This window comes from Argiope bruennichi, chromosome 5 (genome assembly GCF_947563725.1).
Source record: "Argiope bruennichi chromosome 5, qqArgBrue1.1, whole genome shotgun sequence".
NCBI lineage: Eukaryota > Metazoa > Arthropoda > Arachnida > Araneae > Araneidae > Argiope > Argiope bruennichi.
In genome coordinates, this window is record NC_079155.1 from 62,188,899 (window position 1) to 62,214,197 (window position 25,299).

Here is a 25,299-nt window from a genome sequence, read left to right on the forward strand (position 1 = left end):
CATCTCCAGTGTTCTAAAACGAAATGTGACCATCCGTGGGTTTTCAGAAAAGACCACTATAAACAACCCCAGACACCACTCAGGTGTGTGAGAGAAAGGGGATGGAGGGAACAAAATAAAATTAAAATAGTACAAGACATAACTCTCCCTCATCACTGTCAGATGAAGAGGCCTCCGTTATAGGGGAAGAAGATTCGGTCTATGAGTGAAGCGTGCAGCCAGGGGAGGGAGTAGAGCAGGGTGGGTGGGAAGTAACCTTGACCACCCTAGGTCATTACCAAGCAGAAAAGGCGGAAGACACAAACCTCCTGGCATTCACTCGCAGCAGACGCCTTCCGATCTTCTTCCTTCCGATACCTTCTCTGTCACATTGGATTTCACTTCCACCGCTGTTGGAGAAAAAAACGAACCGGTGAGTTAGTTCTCTTGCTCTCCTTCTCTCTTTGTGCTCTTTTCGCGTTTATAGTTTAGTTTGCAATCGAATTTCAAAGTTTTACTTTCATATGGGTAAGAAAATATGGTTCTATCACATATTTCATTAAATTTTAACATATATTTATTATTGTTATTTGGAATTCCGCGCATTCATATGAATTTATTTCTCAGTCTTTGGACTTTAACATTTAGCACTTCAAACTTTGCAATAATGACAGACACTAAATTTTGAGTTGTAATTTTATCTTTTAAAATGCTCAAAATGATACAATTTCTGTTTATATAAAAGAAAAATTTTAGCATTCTTAGTATTAGAATCTGTTGTTTTATATCTATAATTTTTGAAGCTTTAAAACATTAAGTTCTTGAAATTCCAATACAATAACTTTTGCTCACACTCTAAGATTTAGAATCGAATCTCAAAATATATCATATAAATTTCATATTTAAATAGAAGAAAATAATATTTTACGTTATTTTTCATAAAATTTTACGTAAGGACAGTATTATGACCTTTTATTTAATCTATTTCATCCGTTTTCGTTTTTTTTGGAAGTTTGAAATCGAATTTTAAATTCTCTTATTAAAATCTGATATTTATGTTAAGATTAAGGCATATTTTATGATTTTTAACTATTCCAAATTTTAGCACTTTCGTATCTTTTATTCTAATATTTAAATGAATTATTTTCATTTCATTGCAGTGTGAGTCTTTTTTTTATACATCTTCCAAAAGATCTGCCTTCCAAAGACTAAATGGCTGTGTTGTATTTTATTAATTTATCGAAAGAAATGAACAGAAAACTTATTATGAATACCGCAATTATTAAAATATTGACTTCAAAATTTTGAGTTTAATTTTTTAAAAATGAGTTCTCAGTATTTCATACTTTTTAAAATTTTATTTACGAAGGAATCCTCGCTTTTCACGTTTATTCTTTGATGCTTTCGAATGGAATTTTGAACTGCAAAAAATGTTTATGTTTACATGGAAGAAAATGTTATTTTATTAAATTTAATACTGCGATAATATTTTCTGCTTCGTATTAATTGATTTAATATTCGAATAATTTTATTTTCCGTTACATTAGAGCTTGGAATGATTTATTATCTTATATTTTATTATCTATTATCTTATATTTATTAATTATCTTTTCTTTTCATTGAATTATTTTTATAAATTTAGTATAAAATTAGCAAAAGAAAGTTTTCATGGGAATATTTCCGTACTTTTCTTTTAATTTTTCAGAATTGGATTAATTATAGTTTTTATTAACTACTATCATCGCCCTGTTATTTCTTTTGGCACTAAAGGATAGCGTTTCATATTTGTTTGCGCTTTAATAATGAGCCATTTTTTACGGAAAGTACCTTAATTCTTATTTTAAAATTAAAAGTTATACTAGTTGTAAAAATGTTATTTATTAAAATAAGTTTTATAAATTATTTTCTCCTCTAAATGTGTTTATTCTAAAGTGAATGTTTTGTATTCAATTATGTTAGATGGGAGTTATTTTTTTAATCTTATATAAAATATAATCTTTCTTTATTAATAGCCTGCTTAAAATTACGTTCGTTTACGGAAAGATATTTTTAAAGTTATTTAAGCAGACGTTTGGGTCTCATTTTAAATTGTTATTTGTTATTTCTTTTCAATATATATTTTTAGAAATATTTTCAATACAACTGTGTAATAATTTTCCGAAATACTTTCACTGTACGCCAGTTTAAAACTGTGATTAAAGAACTTTTAAAAATATTGGAATTTTTTGCTTAGTTTACTTTGATTAAAGAGAATTAAAAATAGTGATTTGTTTTTTCTATTGCGTTATAAAGAGCATCATAGTTAATGATGCAAATAAATATAAGAAAATATTTTGATGCAAATGCTAAAATTTGATAAATATTTTATGAGCATTTTTATGCAGTAAAAATTGTTGCCGATAGGCGGTTTTTTTTAAAAGAAAACTTTTCTATAAAATTTCGAACTTTTAATTTGTATAAGTTTGATCTGATCGGAAAGAAGTTACATTTCCGCATTGAAAGTTGTCATGGTGGCTCTAAAAAGTCTTAAAAGTTATAATCCTTTCCGATAAAATTTTGTTTAAAAATCAAATAAAGGACGGTAGCCATTCCAGCAAAAATTTCAAACCCAGATACAAATAATATCAACTATCTAAAAATTATTTATGCTTGTTATATATTCTAGTTTGAGTGGTTACAAACTATTTGTCTTATATTTAGATAGCCCTAGCATTTTTTAAGCTTATAATATACTGAGAAATAAAAAAGTGTTTACTAATATCAATATTTACGAAGCTGCATATTTCTAGTTTTTTAAAATCTTATTTTACCACTTCTTATCTGTTTATATCTTTTGTATCTATAATTCGGTTTTAAAGAAACAGAAAAAGTGGTGATTATTTTCATAAAAGATGAGATTGGTTAGGTCATGAAATAAACTGGAAAAGTTTTTCTTTATATTCATAGTTTTGAATTTCATTTGTTATTTTAATATGCATATTGAAGCGGAAATTTTGAGTTTTATTGTATTAAATTCTTTAAAAACTTTTTCTTGCTGACAATTTATTCTATAATTTAAAAATTCCTTTCTTTTTCTTGATGTTTCAATCTAGAATTTTATTAGTAAATTTTTGTTTTTAAATCACTGACTATTTGAAAGAATCATGAATAAAAAAATTACAAAGTCTCAAAAGTTTACAAACAAATTGCAGATGATTGTTTCACTTTCATTTATGCATCTACAAATACCGGTTTTAAAAATTGTTGTTTAAATAGCAATAAGTACTCCAGTTTATAACTTTTTAAAATAAATAAAAATTTCTTTTTAAAAGGTTTTATTTTTTTACCATTATCTTACAATGTTCATTTTAATACAGAATCAACATCCTGGTTGGTCTAATGGAATCAAACCATGTACGGAGGATTCGCGTCAAATGTGCCGCAGTGATTTAATTTTGAAATCTATTGCAAAAAAAAAAAAAAAAAAAATGGCGTGACATTTACAGCACGATATAAGGCACGATTTATTTTGTTGCTTGATGATATGTTCACTCACGATCGTTATAAGACAGTGACGTCACTGAATTGATCTCCTCATGAGGAACTTTCTGTATTATTATTTCATTTCAGTACGATATTCACAGAAATTTTCGTAATAATACGATTATTCTGTTAAAAATTAAAAGGCTATGAGAGTAAAAAGAATAACCCTGGAAGTAGCCCAGAAATTCTTAGTATGAAAAGGTATATTAACAAGGATAAATTAGATTGGCGTTAGAAGGAAAACTTCATGATAAATATAGAAAGAATTTCTATTTTGATCTACTTAATTTATATCTTGTTCGATTTAACTTCAATAGTATGATAGTTAATTTTGTTTTACATTAATAAACGTTTTTTTCCATAAAAATAAAATATCCTAAATTTATTTTCTTTTTTTTAATAAAACAAAAATTTTCCCAACATGAAAACAAAGATCTTTAAATTAGATTTCAATGTTTAAAATTTTAGAATGTGTATTATAAATTAAAATGCATGATAATATAAAGGTAAAGGAATTTTTAATAACCATAATCAAGCTTTAAAAATCTGTCGTATGACTAAAGATATAATTCGCCACTTAACACTAGTTAATGAAACTATTGATGAGTAAATGAATATTTTTATTTAAAAGTAGTGATTTTTTATATTAAAATTTATTTAAATATTATTTTAATTTAATAATTTAATATAGAAAAGAAAGTAAATGCTTGACAAATTGAATAATTTTTAACTGTATTGGTTTTCTGATAGGTCGTTTTATAAAATGTGTAAAAATAATGTGCGGATTACTATTGTAAAAATTATCAAACTGGCTTAAAATGTTTTCTTTTTTTTATGAGTCATGTGTAGAAACATTTTGTGAATTGTTAATTTTCCTTACACATCTTGAGTATAATGCTAATGACGTGATTTTTAAATTTATATTTCTGACATAATTATTAATATATATTATAAAATCAGAAAATACTTACATCTTAAAAGTTATATTTTTCTTTAATTGAAATAAGCAATAATGGGCATCATTTACGGATAACTTCTTGATTTGGGAACCTTAAGGCACAACCCAATTTCATATATTTATGAATAAATTATCAAGCAAGTATATGAAAATTTTATAAAACGTTAAATGTATCAAATAAAAAAATAATTTAATTAATTTCCAAAATTTTTCATTTAATTTAATATATTATTTAAATGCTTTTTATTAATCCAAAATGTGATTGAAAACTTCAAATTATATTTAAATTTAATTAAATTTTTATTATTATTAATGTACAAGAACAAAATGCTTTTTTTTTTGCTCACAAGATACAGAAATCTTAAAATTGCAGCAAGCATAATTTATACAAAAAAAAAAAAAAAAAAAAGAAGTGGTTCTCACATTTTTCTTGACCTAATACATCAACCGAAAACTTTAAATTAATTCGATTTACATCACAAACGCTGCCAAAAATAAAATTAAAAAAACTGTCAGTTTTGTTTACAGCATTTTATGTTTGTCCAGCAATTCAGATATTTATCAAAAGACAGACCCACCTGAAAAAAATAGATAAAAAGACAGTTTCGATGCGGATGCTTGTGTTTATGAGGTCAGCCGAACATCAAGCGAACGGAACAAATCGCAGAATTTATCAAAAAAAGAGAAAACTTTTTTCCCCACCATAGCGGTTGGTTTGAGATAACATGCAAATGTGAATGCTCAGCCGACTGGAAAAGTCCCGTCTCCAAGACTTTGTATGCATAAGATTGAATATCCGGTGAGTGCCTTTTTTTAAAAAAAGCGGCTAATAATATACCGCGATCTACAACAGATAAATTGAATACATGGATGTTAATATTTGGAATTATTGTTCAACATCCAAAGCTGCTTTTTTGAAGGAAAAAAAAAAAAATAAATCACGTAAAAGTAATTTAGTTTGTTTTCGAAAGCTTTCGCATACTTGTTTTTTTATGTTTCAAAAATCTCTTATCCTCTGTAAGTTACCTTTTTAATGATCAAAATTGCTTTGTTTACTTACAGTAGACATTATCTATTATTCTAACTTTTGTTTTATAAATTTTTAATATTTCAAGCTTAATTTTCAGTTTATTTGAATGACTCTATACAATATTTAGAGATGATTTTGCACACGGGATTTCAAAATTAATTAATCCCGTGTGCAAATTAAATTAAATTTTAAAATGTTTATAATAATTAATAAATATAAATTTATAATAATTTGTAATATTAATTAATTAATAATAATTAAATGTCATAATAATTGATGAAACGAGTACGAGAATAGGAATTCATTATCTCTACATGTAATTAGTCTGTCAATTGGCAATCGGTACTTAAATACTTATTTACTAATATTTTCGATAAACAGTTTTCTTTTTGAGATCATCGACTTACTGTAATCGCGTCACTTAGAATTTTGCAACGAAAACGATTGATTAACACTTTTCCGTTTTTTTTACCTGCTTTTTTATACATATTTAAGCAGGATTGTTCCTAAGTACGCAGGAATAAAAGCTGGTTTTCAAATAAAAATGCATTTATCTCGGAATAATTCAAATTGAATGCTTTTTTTTTTGTCGTTATCGGAACCAATAATTTTGAACCATGATGACGAAGACACTTCATTTCTTAAAGGTTTGCATCAAATTGTAAGAGTTTATTGCTTTGAAGAAAGTGAAATAATTTATCAATTCATTTATCTGCGATAAATAATGTTTATTCCTAATATTTTTTACGAGTTTTCTCGATTATATTTAACGCCTGGCCTCAGAATTTGAGTCGATCCAGAATGAAAAACGCAATTATGTGTATTTGTGTAAGTGATTCCAGGATTTCAAAGCTGCAAACCAAGCCTAAATTATTGTAAAAATTTTGTTTTTTTATTTAAATTCTTTTTCGGTTATTTTTCCTAACTCAAAGTATGATAAATCACGGAAAAAGTAAAAAAATAATGAAAATGAAGAAATAAGAGATAAAAAAATCAACATATAAAGGAAGCATATACCAAAGAGATGTGCTGCAAATAATATGGAAAAGCATCAAAATTCTCTGTTTGCAGCTAAATAAAACATAGGAGGGCTTTTTTTTGTCTTTTTTTTCAAATTGGTGGAGATTGAGCTGGAAATTTCGCAGTTTTGATTTGACACTCAGCGAAATGAATTTTAAAAAAATGTGTGCTTCATTTGAATTCTCCTAAGAGTTTTTCCTTTGCAGCACTGTTGATTTCAGAGTTTACGAAAGCCCATTAATTATACATGATATGAGAATGAATTGATTGAAAGTTTTAACTATACTATTGAAACTAGCCGTTATCTAAAATAATTCATATTTATAAAATATTTATATAAATGATATTTTTGACATTTTTTTTTCTCAATGATAAATGGCGTATAGCATCAACAATGAGAAAGAACGACTAAAAATTTTGTTAAATCTAATTATAAACATTTTTTAAATGAAAAGGTAAAATCAGCTATAGAAATAATTCGTGTTATTAATTAGTTTCTATTGTTCCCACCTTAAAAAAAAGGTTTTGGAAAAACTTGTTTTATTTCTCCATGTCCTTTGAGATAGCAACAAAAATTTCCTGTCCGACCGGGGACGGGAAGATGGGTAATAATTGCAAACACGAGAATTAATTAATCCTGAGATGAACCTACACCATAATTTTTGACTACTATTGTTAACCTTAGTTTTCGAATTTTTTTGTGTAATTATTTAAAAAAATTAAATTAAATTAATATAATATTTAAATATGAATTTTATGCACGTAATTTAAAGGAAATTATGTGCTTAAAATTCATATTATTCAGTATTAATCTAAAATGTGAGAAAAGAGCAAATATATTATATATATATATATTTTAAAGTAATAAATAGGCTCAATTTAAGGGTCTGAGTTAAGGAACTTCTGAAAATTACATAAGAATTTTAATTAATTAATAAGAATTGGGTGCTTCTCATACTTCTATTCTCGCATATGTTTCTACATAAGAATACCGATTATAAGAATGTGTAATCGAAATTAATTTTATCTGTATCTTATGGAGATACACATTTTCAATAAAAATACTCTAATAAGTATCGAAAATTAACTTTTCCGATGATATTTAACCTTTTTATTTTTTTGATATCGTAATATTGATGTTTTCGGAGGAATTATTGCTATTTTGGGGTTGTTATCTAGAGGAAACTATTTTTTGTTATCTGAAAAATTCAGAAAATCGTATATTGAACGATTACTAATATTTTTTTATTTCTTCTTATTACAATAACGATAACGTATGCAAAAATAATTTTATATCTTATATACTAGAAAACGAAATAGAAACACTAAATAGCTACAGATACAAAATTTCATATAAATTAAACTAATTAGAAGAATTTCATTTCTAGATATTGGATCGAATTGGATGGAAATTGTTCTCCATCTTTGATTCGGATTTAAAGTAACCAAAGAAGTGAACTTAGTATTGCTCTTACACCCGAAGTTTGGAACAACTTTCAAATATACATTACTTTTCATGACAAAAAAAAAAAAAAAAAGGAACTTTTAAATATTTTTAACTTACCAATTGATTATATAAATGCGATATAACAACAATTCACGTATAAAAAGCAAGTGAGATTTTGAAAAAAAAGGAAAAATCATATTACCTTGATCATAGTAGACCGAAAAATTCAACTATGAAGCTCATATTTCTAAATAATGTTACATATATTAATTTTCGTTTGTGGAGCTGAAAACATTGTTTAAAAATTTTCTTTCCAATTTTTTTGGGTATTACTAAGCAACTCAGCAGTTTTACAATAAATTATAGGAATACGTTTCATTCAGAATTATTTACGGAATAATTTTATTACCAAACGATTCTGAACATATTCCGTCAGTAATAATAAAATTACGATTATATTCGTTTTATTCAATTTTTTTAATTTATGCAATCTGATTCAATTCAGCTTGTAGGAAAATATTAATATAGTAAAATTTAACTTTAACTTGTAAAAAAAATATACTAATAAAGCAAATATCGAATAACAAAATATTTTAAACTTTGCTTGCTTTGCTTTTTGTGATTTCGTTTATTTTTATTTGTATTCTTATTGATATAATAATAAACAATAAAATAAATTTACATGTTGTTTGAGATTTTTTCTTAGTTCTGGCAACCATTTTTTTTTTTTTTTTTTTTTGTATTTTAAAATGTCGTTTGCTGAAATTACTGTAATGTCAAGTAGAACATTCCATCAATTGTCATTTTTTTCAAAATCACTTCCTCTTTTTATTTTTATTTTTTTGTTTTGACGAACACTTTTTTCCCACAACCATTTTACTCAACGAAATGAAAGGATTCGTCTTAAGAACTTACCACTAATCTATTGATTTTTTTATAAAGAAAAATTTACGTCTGGAAAATAACAGCGCCACACGTGGTTAAACAAGTCAATGCTCCATTGGAGCGCTATGCTCAAATGCTTAGCACAGGAATGGAATGTCTAGAATACAAAAGCGAAATATTATGGTAGACCATCTGAAATAATTGAAAGAGGTTTTTACTAATGGAGAATGTGTTTGAATGAACTTCAGCGTAACAGCATCTTTCACGGTAAGCTGTTTGTTTGATCTCTTATTTATAAGAAGAAAAATAAACTTGGCAAGAAAAACAAATTCAATAGAGATGAAGCTTATCTTTTTCAATTTTTTTTTTAGATCATTGGAATTCCTCAAATAACCTCTGGTATTTATTATAAATAAATTTTAAGAGAAATGATTACGGATAAAATAAATACCGTTTTATTATGTTGAATAAATTATTTTTCCAACTGAAAAATTATGCCTAATTTCTTAAAAGCATCAATAATATGCGACAAATTGTTTTCGCTATCATTTTTTACTTTAAAAAAATTTATTCTAAAACATTTAACAATTGATTATTTATCAAATTTTTGTTTCCATCAAAAATTATAATCTATCACAATTAATATTCGTAATAAATTAACTTTGAGCGTATTAAGCTTACAATTGTATTTAAAAATTATTTTTTTATACTTTTTCTGATTATAAATGTAGACATAAACAATTTTTATTTAAAAAAGTTAGAAAAAGTCTTAATAAAAGAGTCAAAGTGTTTGCTTTATTCGTACCCTTTTTTTATTTTTACAATAAGTATTTCATACAAATAAAAATCAATTATAATTTTCTATATTTATTTTATTTTGAAAAATATATTCCTTGTAAATTATTAGCATTTTTTCAAATGTAGAGGATAATGGTAATTTTTAAAAATATTAAATACTATAATGAGTTATTCACAATTTCTTTTATAGCTAAGTATTTAAAAAATATTAGCACATTAATTCAAATAATATTCAAGGTGTTATGGAAAGTTCTTTTTTCTTTTATAGATAGGGGCAAAAAGATGAATATTTTTTATTGGTTTTAGGTACATTTTTGCTACGAGAATTCAAATGTATTAATATTTATTGTCGATATTATTTCTCTATTATAAAAAGCGGTATTTGATTTCTAAAATAATTTGCTTTCGAAATTCTGAAAACATAAATACGTGCCTTTGAATTCCAAAGATTCGATCTGTTTAAATAACTGTATTGGAAATTTTGAAAACTCTATTAATTATTAATCTTCTTGAAAGCAATTGACTTAAATATGGATTTAAAAACATAAATATACATTCTGTATCTACGTTGAATATATTAAAATATCTTTGGAAAATTTCAATATCTAGAGAAAAAATGAAAACAGAAATCGCTTATTTCTTGTGCAAAACTATTCTTTATATTGCAATTTTCAGAAACATTAAATAATTGATATTGAACCAATGCATGATTTTTTTTCAATGGTGATTAGCATTTGCATGATCGTAACACCTGCTTTTTTCCTCACATGTGCACTAGCAAACTGTCTTCTTATGGTTTACTTTGTTGTTTCTGGAGTCATTGACCTTTATTTTTTAAGTAGAAGCCGTGAAGACAGAGGATTAATATTAATACTATTTATCAATTATGTTTTCGAGACTCAGGCAGATCGTACTGTTTATTTTTCTTTTATATATAGGTAATAAATGTATATCATGCTGCATCAATATGCATATAAACAATTTTTTTATTTGGGATATTCGAATTGTATGAATAGGATTCTAGACTATATCCTTTGAAATGGCCAGATTAGGCTGATTTAAGTAGTGATGATCGTCTTCTAGAACATATTCTTAGTACAAAAAACCCGCATATATTTATAAATAATTATTCATTAATATAGTTTTGAATATGCATGAAGCTAATTCTAAATACATATGTTAAGGTTTCTCATAATTTTTTAAATTTTCTGAAAATTTTAGAAAACGTGTGTGAAAACATTGTGTGATTTTTTAAAAAAAAATTTGAAATATTTATATTTTAATAATTTTTTTAAACTGATGCAATCAATAAGTTTGAATAGAAAAGTTGTTTAAAAATGTTTCAATTAATTAAAAAATGGAAATAATCAAATGCTAAATGCAAGTACTTATATAGCTGTTATTGAAACTTTCTATGTATTATTATTGCTTCTATGATTTGCGGTATTTTTGTTGCTATTGCTTGCATTTTTAAAGATTTTTTTGAAAAAAGAAGATGTAATTTCATTTTATCTTAATTTCTACATTCTTTCTTCTTTTTCTAGTTTCATTTTAATTTCATAAAAACAAATCAATCAATTTTTCTTAATACTTCGAGCTTTTCTAAATTTTTTTATTTCTAAATAAAAAATGAGGTTAATTAAGTTAATTATTGCATAATTTGGGTAAATTATTTCCTTTTTGCATAAAAATAATTTTCTTACGAATAAACTATTGTATATTTGCCCTATGAATTTTTACATTAAAAAGCAAATAACTAAGTGTTGTTTTTTTTTAAATTTTTTATCAATCGAATTTTAAAATTAAGCTAATAAATGAAAAATGATTGTATAATAATGCATGAAATTAGAAAAATCACTTATATGTAAAGACTTTTTTTTATCATTTATAATAATAATGCTTAAAAAATTTCAAATGTTGATAAAACGAAATCATTCTTAAAATAGAATTAAGCACATCTCGTATGTTTTTCTGTACTTTTGAAATATCCCCCAAAAATCAGATAAGAACTATTGATTTAAGCTGAGTAACAACAATTATTTTTAAGTATATAATTTGTTTGAATGATTATACTGGCGTCAGTTCATTTTTCCTTTTATTTTTTGAACTATTCTTATTTGACATTAGTTTGTTGTGGTAGAAACAGTTGCTATTCTAGAAATTATATTATTTTTCGAAACTGCATTTTTTTAGAAGTCCCTGATATTTAAGACACTTCAAATTAAATCATATAAACGAAAAAACTAGAAAAATTAATCTATACCAAATTATTTATTGATTATAGAGATTGCAAAGCGTATCTCGCTAACTACATGTGATTTTCAGTCCCACAACTATTTAACTGAAGTAGATTATTCTATACTTAACCTAGGAGCACTAACTGAACCGCAAATAGTTTAAAGGTATGCAACAAGAAAGACACTAGATTCGGTAATGACAGTATCCTTCAGGGACCTGAAATCATTTAAATGCATCTTCAATTGCAAAAGAGCGAAATAGTTTTGACCGCTTTTCGATATCACCTTTCTGAAGACGGTAGTCGAGACGCTCTGCATAAGCACTATGGTCCATTGCTTGGCGCTAATGACGAATACACGAGCAACAACATGCATGTCATGGTAGGACGCTCGCGTGATGGTGAGAGTTTCATTTCGAAGTCCTCAGCTGTCGATGTCTGGTGGAATCATTACCATATCAGGTTAGAACGATAAGGCATAATCACAGAGGGAATTGGAGGTAACATTGTCACTTGATTGCAATTAAAGAGGTGCGAATAAGTAGCAAAACAGCGATGGTGGAGTCTGCCATCAAGATCGCATCAAACATGGTTGGAAGAGATAAATTATCCACAATCTTCTGCGAGATGGATGTTTTGACCCGAACAGTTTCTTGGTTATAAATTAGAAAGGTAAAAGCTTTGGAAAAACTAAGAAAAGTAAAATATTTTCAAATATAGAGAAAGGTATTTCTTTTATGACTTCGAATATGAAGAATCTTATTCAGATTATAATTGAAGAGAAGATTCAGAGGAAAACTGTTGTATTTGATTATAAAAAATAAAAATAAAAAATAGAATGTGTCTAAAAAGGCGTTGTTTTGCACTCTATGTTAATCTTTTAAATCCAATCAATTATTAATTTACAATTTAGCTTTTAATATACCTTTAAAAATCCGACAAAGACATAACATTATATGGTGTTTTATTAGATGAACTCTAATTTTCTATTAAAAATTTATTTTCTTAATATAGACTTTTCAAAACAAAATAAATAATTCCATTTTGCCTACAATTAATGAATATTAGTAATGATGGTATCCAGATAAAGGCTAGTTTGCTTTTTAAACAAGATAGAGAAATGAAGAAACTTTTTTTATTATAACAGTATTATTATAATATTAAATTCCTTAAAAGCTATTCAAAAACTATTCAGGAATTCATTAATTCATTCAAAACGATGATTAAATTAAATTAATTAAAAAATTATTTATATTTTTTAATTTTGAAATAAATTTCAAAAATTTTGAGTCAAGAGTCTTAACATTTGCAATAAATGTTTGTTTAATTCAAAATCTTTTTAATTCCCATTAAGATAGAGGATAACTTAAACAGAAAAAAGTGAAAACTTGACCTTTTCAATGAAAATAACTTTAGAAACTTTTTATACATTTGAATTCTTCTATGAAAGGAAAAATTAGGAATAAATGCTGTCTTAAAATTCTTTAAATCTTTAAAACTGCATCATTTCAAAATCATTGAAAAACTGGTACCATTTATATATGACAAAGAGTTTATTCTACAAAACCAAAACACTATGAAAACATAGCCACTGAACGGCTCATCTAATTTAATAATGCAACCAAATGAGGCATTTATTTCCTGAAACTGGAAACAGAGAGAAGCAGCTACAAATCATAACAAAAATAACTTAAAAAAATATAAGCACACTGAATGGAGGTTATTGATCTCTTGCTATTGATCATTTAAATATATATTTCGTTAATTTTATTACACCCGCTATTTCAGAAAGTCAATAAATAATTCTTCGTTTTTGTAAAGCATTCCATTCATTTTCTCAATCAAAATTTTTTTAAATTATTTCATTGGAATATTTTGATAGCAAATTCAGTTTTCTTGTTGACATTGAAGAACGATCAAAATTTAAAAAAACGCTGATTTTAATTTACTGTAATTATCATTGAACCACTTGTTTCAGTGAGCCAGAAAATTAATATTTTTTTTCTTTGCCGATATTCGCGCATATCGTTTGGAACTTATCAGTGCATGAAAAATAGCTACTTCCTCAACTTCAGTTTCATCATTTTGACATTTAAATGTTAAAAAATAATTTTGCATCAATTAAACTGTTTCTACAAGAAAGAGTTTTTGAAGGTAAAATTTGTTTTTGCTTAAATGCAGCTATTAAGATTATTATCATTTTATTTTGGAATTTTTTCTAAACATAATTCTTGTGATAGTTATAGTAGTTGCACTCGAACTTTAAGGTAACTTAAAAAATTTCCATAATTTATTTCATTGTTTATAATGAGTTGTTGATTTTTTAAATATTTCTTATCTTTCATAGTAAACCAAAATAATACCTTTTAATTTTTGATCATTATTTTTTTATATTTCATAATTTTTTATTACTATTATTAATTAATTAATTATTTATTTTTATATTTTGATAAAAAGTAAATTGTCTTTGATTGATTTATGGGGTGCTACGATCAAAGAAAATTGAATGTTTTATGATTAAATAAATGGAATATATATACAGAAGATATGTACGCATTTTAAAAAAGATTTGATAAAAAAAATTGAATTTTTTAAAATCCTGTTTGAAAAACAGTTTGTAGAATCCTATATGAAAACTATGTAAGTGCAGATAAATAAAAATGCAATTTGACCTTTGATAAAGCATGGGTTTATCTAAATGACTGCAACGAAAATAAATGTATTTACTATGAAAAATGAGGAGAAAAAATATATATATAAATCTAGAGTAATGTAAAGAAAGTTTTAGTAAAGAATTTATGATTTTCGTAGGATTCTGCTACAATAATAAATTAAAAATAAAAGAGTGGAAAAAAAAAAAGAGATTAGAATCAGTTTTAAGTACTATGAATAGAAAACCTTATGTTTGATATTTGCAGAAAAAATTCCATTTCTTCATCCTTTTGACTTTCAAAGAGTGAAACTTCATCAATACAAAACTGTAAGTCATACTTCAAAAAGTATGCTACTACATTCCTTGACAGAAAATGAAAAATGATGCAAATATTGTGTTTAAACATATTCTTACGAAACCCTCTGTCGTTTCACCTATGGACTATTGTGCTTTTGGTCTGCCGAAAAGAGTCCTTTCTAAGTGCAACACTGCAACTGATAGGCACAAAACGAAATGTTTACATATTCAGCATTTATATGTTCATATTACACTATTAAGTAGCTTCTTTCATTGAAATTCAGTTTCAGCACCGATCGTATTTCTAGCATAATATTATTCACGGCAATGAGATTAAATATATACACAGAAGATCTAAATTTAAAAGATTTTTCCATATACTAATTTACTTTCTAATTCATAAACATAGTAATATAAGACAGAAAAAGCTTTCTTGGTTTTGTTTGATATGATCAAAAGCAATATAACTCTTTGTTCGATAATTTCATGATATGTAAATTTTTAAAATTATCAATTGAAAATGAATAAAAGGGTGACAAATTTCGCAATCCAATCTACCAAAAGTTTTGTCGTTATACAAATATTTAATTCAATTATTATTTTTTCCGTATAAAATATTCAAAAATGATGCGCTTCTAAAATAAGCTTGTTTAATATTGAGTTTTATGCAACTCAGATCTAATATTTTTAAATGGTAACTCATTCGTCCATAAACATGTAAGAGGATTTTTTAAACTACGCTTTTCCAGAGCTTTGTTATTGTTATTAGACAAACATCTTAGTATTCTCAAACTAACAATAAATACGCAGGATTTTATAAATAAATTTAATGAGGATTTTATTCTTAATAAAACAGAAAAATCAACAATAATATTAACTTTAACATTTTTTAATCATATCATTTGACTTTTTAATAAATATGCAATTTTTCTATAACACATGTTTATTTTGGAAAGAAGATTGTTGATACAATGATAGTATTATTTCATTGTATGATTACTTAATTTTTTTGGCCTTTTATTTAAAGCATATTAATCACCATTGTTTTCAATAATCATTACTGTTATTATAATAATTATTGTTTTTCAATTATTATATAATAAAGCTAATTTATAAGTATAGAAATTACTTCAGTTATCAAAATTAGTATGCATTTAGTAATGGTTTATAAAATTGCGAAACATTGATTTTCAGACTGAATTTCATTTTATTTATCTTATCTCTAATTTCTATAAAGCTTGTATTGCAAATAATTTACAATTGAAGTTGCGCTATTTTTTTCTATGCATTTAATTCTAATTTAATTTCATTGTCATGATCTCTTTTTCTAAATCTCCTCTTAATCTTCTGTTTTCTAATCTCCCCGATTTAAAGTTGCATGTAGCATTATAGTTGCCAGATGTTTAAATCTTTATTTAATGTTGTTCTATAATTTTTATTTAATATTATTCTGTAAATATCATAAGTTTCAAATAAAACTATTGTGACTTTTGCGTAATCTATATTTTACATAGTAAATACATGAATGCTGGAGATCTTAGTTTCATTACAGTTTTATAAAAGAAGGATTTTTAATTAATAAAAACTAAAGTGCTATATAAATACATTTAGTTGATCTATTTTTAATGTGTCCTGGCAGATGCGCGAATGATGCTTGGAACGAAATTATCATCTTCATTCTTAATGAAATATTGACTATTTAATTAATTACAATAAAATCATCATTAAGACCTTACTTAGACTTCAGATTTGTAAGTAAAACTTTAACTACTTATAATATAACAAATATTTAAAGTAAGCTTTAAGTTACCCTATATTAAATCATTCAAAGTTACAGACTGTAACTTAAATTTCGGATTCCAGAAAGATAAAAATATAATATCGGCACTTAACGGAATTCCAATGTGCTCTTCAATAGACACTTTTGTTAATACTGTCAATATTTTTAATGTAAAAGACCACTTTTAGATAAAATATAATATGCAAAACCTTTCTACCGTCTGTAACTTTATTTTAAATTAAAATGAAAAAATCTACTACATGAAAGAGTTTTGATAACCTCATAATTTTTCGAAAAACTACAGACCGGTCAAACAATTTTTGAAACCTCGGAAAGCTAATTGTTTCAATAAATTAAAAATAAATTTTTAAGGGATGATACAAAATTAGTCAGCTATTGTTCAGTGATAAATTCAAATTTATCTTGTGGAAACTTAAATACGCGTTAAACAGAAATATTAAATAAAAAAAAAAAACAGAAATTTTCAGCAGGGAATTTCAATCGTCATCAACCATTGAAAGCAAGTAGTCAAGGTTAGAATAAACTTTAAAATAACACCTCAAGCAAAATAAAGTAAAATCTCACAACAATTTAAAAATTTAAAAAATATTTTTCAAATAAAATAAATTTTATGTAATTTTCTTTCATTTCCATGTCCAGGGCCAGTCATCTGGGGGAGGGGATGCTATGCACCGGGGCCCCGCGATTGAGGACCCTCCGACATGATCGCGTCTTCCCCGTGGTCTGGGAGTCCTGGGTTCGGGCATGGTTGTTCTTCCTCTGTTCTATCTGTGAGATGTGTGAATGTGCCCTCCTGTAAAAAGGGATTGTGCAAGCGAATGAGTGATGCGTGAGTGGCAAAGTCGTCCTCTTAGTCTTAGTTGGCGCTACTAAAACAAGAGACGCACCCCCTATTGGCTTAAATCGCTGTCTTCGTAACAGCGGGCTTGTCTAAGTGCCATAAAAAACAACACAAACAATAACAATGAGAAAAGGCTATAATTATATTTATTCTAAACTACTTACATATAATAATTTATAATTATTAAAGAATAGGGATATTTTCCATCGCTATGAATAAACGTTTTGTTTTTAATGACCTGTATAAATTTTGGAATTTACTTTTATTCTAAGAATGAGAACGTAATACCTTACAATGGAATCTCAGTGTTTTATAATATTAGATTGGCAGTGCTGTCATTGTCAAAGGAATTTTTTTCAGATAATTTCGAAAAATTTCTACTCTCACAACTCGGGAATTTTTTTAATTGTATTTATTGTTATTACTTATATTGTTGACAGTATTAAATCATAATTATCACAATGCTTATAGCATTATACTTATCACCACTGTATTAAGAACAGATAGATAAAATGCTCAAATATATTTAGGAATGGCTGTTGATTAGAGTAATTATTCTGGATATCATTAAAATGTTGCTAAATATTTTAAATAACTATATGAAAAAGTAAAAGTTTATATTTTTCAAACACGTAGTCAATATGTTAAGTTCATGAACCCTATGAACCTTGTGAACCACTACTACTACCATCAACGTTCAACTACAAGGAAAAGAAGTAATGTTCGAATAACTCGAGATTATTACGAAACCGCAGTTCTTTGGGTGTTTGGAACAGAATGAATGAATGATGGCTTGTCAGAAGATATGACAAACATGTGGTCTAAAATAAATTACCATTCAGTTCTGCTTCGATGGATAAAAGAACAGAAATCGCTTTATCGGAACTTCCAGGCGCTAGTTTCGTTTTGTCAGACAAAAGAAATCTTCTTTGATGGCTTATTCTAAAACGAGCGGTTGGCTTCGTCTGATGACAGCCAAATGGCGGTTGAAATGTGTTTATTACGCGCATCCGAGTGATACAATCTGCTCTGCTCCAAGAAAAATGCAAGATATTACTCGAGTGCACACGACTTTTTTTGTTGTTGCAAGATCTAATGGTTTTTCTCAAGGCGTTAGCCTTTTTTGGAATTCTACATTCTATTCATAAAAGATGCAGTAATTCAAGTTTTAATGTTACGAATTATGCCAAAAAGCGAAGTGTGTTCCGGTTCTTCGTGTTTAATTCATACGCCCAGGAATTTAATGTGTCGTTCATCCTTTCTGGAATCATACCTTCCATAGAAATACATTGTAATGCAACAATAACTTTGCAACTAAATGTCATAGTTTTATTGAAAGTAGCGTATATATGGAAATAGTGTTCATTCAACTCTAGGAAGTAGAAAGCAGCGGAATAAATATACAAAGCATTATTTCCTGATAAAATGAATAAATCCATTCTAACTATCTGTGGTAGAATATGATTGTATTTATATATGTTTTTATTGAACAATTTCCTTTAAAGTAAAGTTTTCTATTATATTTATTTCTTTTTAAATTCTGTCTGAAAATATAACTTCATGTATAATTTCTTTTTAATCCCATTTTACGTTTTGAAATCGAGATCATCTTTTTTTTTAGAATGGGGGGATCGAATAAAAATTTTGCTTTTTAACATAATTTTTTTTTGCAATAAAATTGTATTTTAGCATTCACTTATTACATTTAGTGTATAATTTATTTTGCCTTAAGAGGGAAATAATTCGAATTGCATGTGATTTTTATCCAAAGATTATTTTAACTGATATTTGATGAATACATATAAGTTTGTTATTTAAAATGTACGTATGTAGTTTGAGAAATTATAAGCGTTTTACTTTCTCAATATTTGAATTTTCTTCAGCTCTTAAAAGTATAATACATTCATCAGTTGCACAACTCAGACTTTTTACCTCAGTTTTTAAAATCAACTCTGCAAGCTTCATCAATTCAAAATGAGAAAATTTTTTTAATAATTTCATGATGATGCGTAAAAAATAATTTTAAAATGTTAAATACAATTAATAAAAGGTAGCTTTGATTAATCTGTAGAAATGCCTCAAGAAATAAGTCTATTTTATTCCCATTTTTAGCTCTGATGAGTGACAAAATATTTAATTTTCGTAACTTTCATTATTATTACGAACTTTTTTACAAAGCAAATATGGGAAATGAGTGTTCATATAACTAAGCAGAAGCAATTTTCAAACCCTTTGAAAAATGGAATTCTAAATGAAATTTATGTCAGGAAGAACTAACGATATTAATAATTTTTATTTTAAGATTAGTATTGGGAAATGTTTCTTTAAACAATTTTTCATATTTTATTTATAAATAATGAATTTACCTCTCAAATAGAATATTTTATAATTATAGGTTTAATGATTTATTTTTAAGTTATAAGCTTCTGCTTTTATCTGTAATCAATTTGGATTTTAAATTTTGTATCGGAAAATCAAGAAGAAAACCTTATATCTATATATAAAAAAACATAATAAGAATAAATGAACGATGATTATCCGAACATAATAAGAATAAAATGAAAAAAGAATAATAATAATCACAGCAAATAAAGTAAATAATAAAAATTTTCTTAAATAAAGATCATTCGAGCGTATTTCGCATAAATGTATGTGAATATATGATGATTAATATTCAGAAACAGGAACGTGTCTTAAAAATGTAAAGATAGATTAGAGATAATAATACTACTTAACAATCTTAAAAGATATCGTAACGACAAACTGTAACAATATTGACAGGTTTCATATAAAAATAAAATAAAGATTTGAAAGAAAATCTTGATCTTCAAGTTTTTTTTATGAATCAACGATTTTAAATAGGGATTAGTTTGTTTATTCTCACAGGAATCAAATCGTATATTTAATTGTACACATGAAGAATTTTTAAAAAAAATTCTTTAAATTATTACTGAATGAAAATATTTTATCTGAAATGGTAATAGTGAAAAATTTTGTTTTAACGATCCTAACGATTAAAAATATTTCGACACCTTTTATTTTGACTCGTATAATCGCACAACATACTTTCAATACTATAATGTTAAGATCAGTTTTCAAGATAAAGAAAAAAATATGATGTAAAATAAGTCTTTTAAGAAACATTGCTTTTTGACATGTATATACTTACATAATACATAAAATACTTTTTTGCTATTTCTATTGATTATCCCTGCAATTTTACTTACAAAGTTGAAAGAAAAATTTGAAGGAAATTCGAACCATCAATCAGAATATTACAATTTGATAATGTTTCGCTTGATTTGTCTATTTTTATTTTATTTGTAAAATTATTATTTTACATTAGATCTTCGTATTCCAACTTCATGCGAAACAAATTATTCAACATAACTGATTTAACTTCCTCTTGGTTTTTAAAGGCATGCCAAACAGAGCATTAATATTCTAAAAGTAAATATATTTCATTAGGTTAGTCTTCGATATGGACCTTGGAAGGGATTAGATGCGGTTCATTTCTGTAATTAGTCACAAAGTATGGAGATGAGTAACAGAAATCGAATTAATTATCAATAAATGTATGATTCTGAATGATCAATATCCTTTATATATCACAATAGTATTTTAATAAGCACGCATCCATGCTTGCAAAGATAATAAGACACGGTTCAAGTTTCAAGAAACGCGGGTAAGCCCTTAAACGTATCTTTAATAGTTGTAACTAGTTATAAAAGTACCGTACTTAAAAATGGTAGTTGATTGCTACTTAACGATGAATAACAGGCTAACGAATCTGACAATGAAGGATATAGCAGATTAACGATGAATTACCCTTCCACGACGAATGGAGCAGATTGAATAGAGAAAAAGAATAGGCAGATGATGAAAAATGTAAAATTGCCACTAAAATACCTATGGTTTATGGTAGAAAAGAGCTTAGTATGTCAGATTATAAAAATAGAAAAATTGCTATCAATGTGAATAATATCGATCTTTTCTTTCTAACTGTTGTATATAAGCAATTTATCGAATAATTCTTAAAATGTATATAATCGCTTAAATTTATATTACTGAATTTACAAGTATTTCTGTGAGAAATATATTGAAGCACTTATATACATAGAACACTGAGGACATGTTTCCACATTTCAAAATAAGGTATGAATACTAATTCACAAAACAGCCGTTGAATTTTTATGATAGTTTACTTGTTAAACAATCTCCGTAAGTCGAGATTTAGCAAAAAATTTTACGATTTAAAATTTTTTAAAATGTTAATTGCAATATCTACAAAAATGGCATTAAAAAAAAGCAGAAAAATGAGTCAGATTCCTGCAAAGACGAACATAGAAACTGAGCGGAAAATATTAGTTAGTTAGAAAATCGAGATGTAGTGAATAAAATCGATAAAATATTTGCCAATATAGAATTTTATAGAGGTTCGCGCAGTTGGATGAACTGATTGACTGATGTGACTTAAAAAAATATCTAGATTTGAAAATTAATTTTGGCAGCAAATAGAGTGGTGAAAAATAAAAGATTATATATATATAGAACTGTTCCATGCTTTTTTACAAATAATATAATTCAGGAGAAGATGATTTTACCCCAGTAATAATTTTACTTGCTGTTTGCTTGCAAATATTTTTCAAACTATTTTACATCGAAATAAGATAAGTTGTGGTTGTTTAATTATATTTAATTCGTGTATTTCTTTTGTTGCTTTTAGCAAAATTTGCATGAAAATTTGTTTTATGATAACTCTTCCAGGTTGTGAAGCTGAATTGAATAAATACTACAGAATTTTCAAATTCTATTCAACAATTTTCTTTTCAGAGTATTTTGATGTATAATCTGTGTAAAGAATATATTCATAAGAAAAAAAATTATTTGTGAAAATGATGAGAAAACAGAATGAATTTAGTTTATGCACGCTATTAAATATTTTGGGATAATAGTATTGTGAACTACTGATTAAGATAGATATTTTATTAAGGTTGCATAAAAATATTAAAAAGTCTTGATAGTATATAAAACATGTTTTATCAATCATTGTGATATGCTATTTATTGCTTCTAAGCAAATAGATTTAGTGAGATATATTCATTGTAAAATAATCTATAAAAATAAATATTTCTTGGAATTACTAATTTTGATAAAATCTCATTAAAGAATAGTTTTGTATATTATCTTAAACATTATTCAAAATTTCCTAAAACACCAGTTTTTAAAAAGTGGGGAAAATCGACATGAAATTAAGAGTAATAATTTTTTTTACAGAAAACATTTTCCCTAAAAGATAACAAAATAAAAAATTTTAGAAAAAGATGAAATTATAAAAAAAATATGTATTTTAAATGTTTTATGAAAAAATTGAGTTATTTATATACTTAAACAAATTTGGCGAAATAAGTTCATGACTAAGCAATTCAGCTGGTTTAAAAAAAGGTCAACGGATACTGTTGATATAACTGATGTAAAGTAACAAAATAAATTATCGTTTTAAAAAACATATTAAAAAATATTATACAATCCCTTTAACACACACTACCAGTAGCTTACATTCCAAAGTTCACGTTTTACAAATTGTTTATTCAAAAGATCTGCTGTTTTTCAACCGCATCCTTGACTCATTTGTTTTAGTAATTATTAAATATTGAATTCAATAAAATTGCTTAGGTTTACATTTAATCCAAATATCGCACCACGAGCTTAAACATAATCTGAATCGGAATTTAATGAGGCTAAAAGATAACCCTTTCACGCTTGATGACCACTCTTTATTCAACAATGGAGTTCACGCCATGTGTTTTCTTCTCTTTTACAAATAGCGAATTGGTCATTCATTAGCTTTGCAATGCTCCAGGCGATGCTCAGCGTTTAATGCTGCTTCTCGAGAATAGCCGCCATTTTTGTACCTTTTGGAAAAGTGTCTTCTTCCCAACTCTTTTATGAGCACATTATTGATGCATTGAACTCATCTAATACAAAACATATACTTTTTTTTTAGAAAGAATTTCACCTCTGTCGTAACGATTAGCACAAATTAAGCTGTGTTAATGACTTTTTTTAGTATATTCTCTTATTTATAAAGAAGCTACTTTTTACGAATGCAACAAGATTTCAAATGATGTGTAAACATATATTTGGATTCATTTAATCAAGCAGATTTGTAAGTTTAATTCAGACAAGTGTGTTTCAGAATTTTAATGAAACTGCAAAAATTATTGATGATGCTTGAAAGTCATATTTTTTTTTCATCTGAAGAACTCCTATTCCCAATCTTAATTGCTCTCTTTGCAATTTAATTTTGATCAGATTTTTTTTCTTTGCGCATCGTTATTTTGTTTCTGATAAATATATGGTTTGAAAAGAATCATTATTATGTCTAACTAATACAAATAGTTGAAAAGGGAACATTATATTTCATTCTATACCACCAGAGGGTACTTCAGAACACGGATGAGAAGCTGCTAGTATGGTAGTTGATTTTCGCCATCTTGGTGAGTACACAAATGGTGTGGGATCGGTTACCTCCTACCGATGATAGGACGTGCCTTGGGGTTGTACTGTAGTTGGTGATGGTCCTTTGGATTGAACATTAGCTCGCGTCAATGTTGTTACAGCTGTTAGGTCATTCAATTTCTTCCATGTGCCTCAGGGCGTGTCAGAGTAGTCGGTTGAGTTTAATTTTCATTCTAGAGAAATGAAATGGTAACTTTAAACGGTTTAATTTTATTTTTCATTGGTTTTCATTTATTGAATGTGAAAACACACTTCCTTTATTGCATTTATTTGTTAGATTAGTATTTGATTTCAAAACTAAATTGCAGATTTCAAAAAAAATAATATAATATGATGGACGAGATCCTCGCATTGTTTGGGGGGGGGGAGTTATGAGGGGTTTTTTTTTCATCAAATGGGGAAAATGTAAGTTATTATTACAAAAAATATTTTTAAAAGTTAAGTTGTGCATTTTTCTAAACACATAATATTAGAAAAGTAGTAATTTTAATGAAATATGTAGCAATGATTAACTTTTAAAGCTTATTAAAATTTTTGTGGATGATAGAAAAGCCGCAAGACTTTGTTGAAAGACGTTATAAAGAGATCATAAAAAATATGTTGAAAAAGTATTTTAAACAATTATGAAAAATAAATTACAGACTTGATATTTTTTAATTTTTAATTTCCCTTTCTTTGGTTGCCATTTACATAATTATTTATGAACACAAAAGAAGTATTTTTTTTATTTTATTGAAAATTTAATATCAAAATTTAGCTATTACAATTTTAAAAATTTCTATTTAAAAAAACAATTTACCAAAATTACTTTAAAACGAAGCTTTGCTTTCTATCTACTGTTATGTTCTTTATAATAAAATAAAATATTCAATAAATATTTTGTAATTGCATGTGCTTTCTTTAAGCTTAAATAATTTTAAAATTTATTAATTCAAAATATGTTCCGAAGAGCTCAAAAGGAGTCATTTAATATAATATTTTAGATAATGAAAATGAGTGAGATGAAAGTAAGAATTTAAACTTATGTGAAAATGTTTTCTTACATTTCATATTCAATTTCTATCAATCACTATTTATTTAAACTCTCCTATTGGAAATAATTTTAATCAAAATTTATTTCACTTCTTTTATTCGATTTTGTTTTATTTACATATTACGTATTGGGAGCAATTCAGTAAGTTGGACAAATTTAATTAATTAATAAGATTTTCATTCTTAATTCTTTTCAATTCAAATATTTTTTAATTAAGAAATTTCAGCTTATAATATACATGTCATTGTCCTTTAAGAAGTTAAAATACTTTTTCTAT

General features: G+C 26.1%; 1 protein-coding gene across 1 annotated transcript in view; it reads left to right on the forward strand.

Annotated features, from left to right (window-relative positions):
- Positions 1-304: 304 nt before the first annotated feature.
- Positions 305-25,299, forward strand: part of LOC129968879 (uncharacterized) — a 71,648-nt gene continuing 46,653 nt past the window's right edge. Inside the window, exon 1 of the mRNA XM_056083193.1 lies at positions 305-412. The gene's annotated coding sequence lies outside the window, so the exon portion shown is untranslated. The remainder of the gene's footprint in view (positions 413-25,299) is intronic.